The sequence below is a fragment of the Antrostomus carolinensis genome, unplaced genomic scaffold (assembly GCF_000700745.2).
Source record: "Antrostomus carolinensis isolate BGI_N321 unplaced genomic scaffold, ASM70074v2 scaffold9705, whole genome shotgun sequence".
In the NCBI taxonomy this organism is placed as follows: domain Eukaryota; kingdom Metazoa; phylum Chordata; class Aves; order Caprimulgiformes; family Caprimulgidae; genus Antrostomus; species Antrostomus carolinensis.
This window is the reverse complement of record NW_010314215.1, coordinates 1-235: the sequence shown is the minus strand read 5'-3', so window position 1 is coordinate 235 and position 235 is coordinate 1.

Genomic DNA, 235 nt, shown 5'->3' with positions numbered 1-235 from the left:
TGTCCCCCTGCCTCCACCGTCGGGGAACGGGATCAGGCCCCAGATTCATTTCAACCCTTTATGTCCAGAGGTGCTGCAAACCCCCAGCCCTTCCCACAGGGGAAAAAGTCATTCCCTGTCCTCAGCAGCTCCAAAGGGATGGAGAGGGGACAGAGCAGGAAAGCATGGAGAGACCCTCAGCTGCCAGACACGGGCAATGCCCCAGTCACAAGCCTGATGACAGAACTGTGATGCT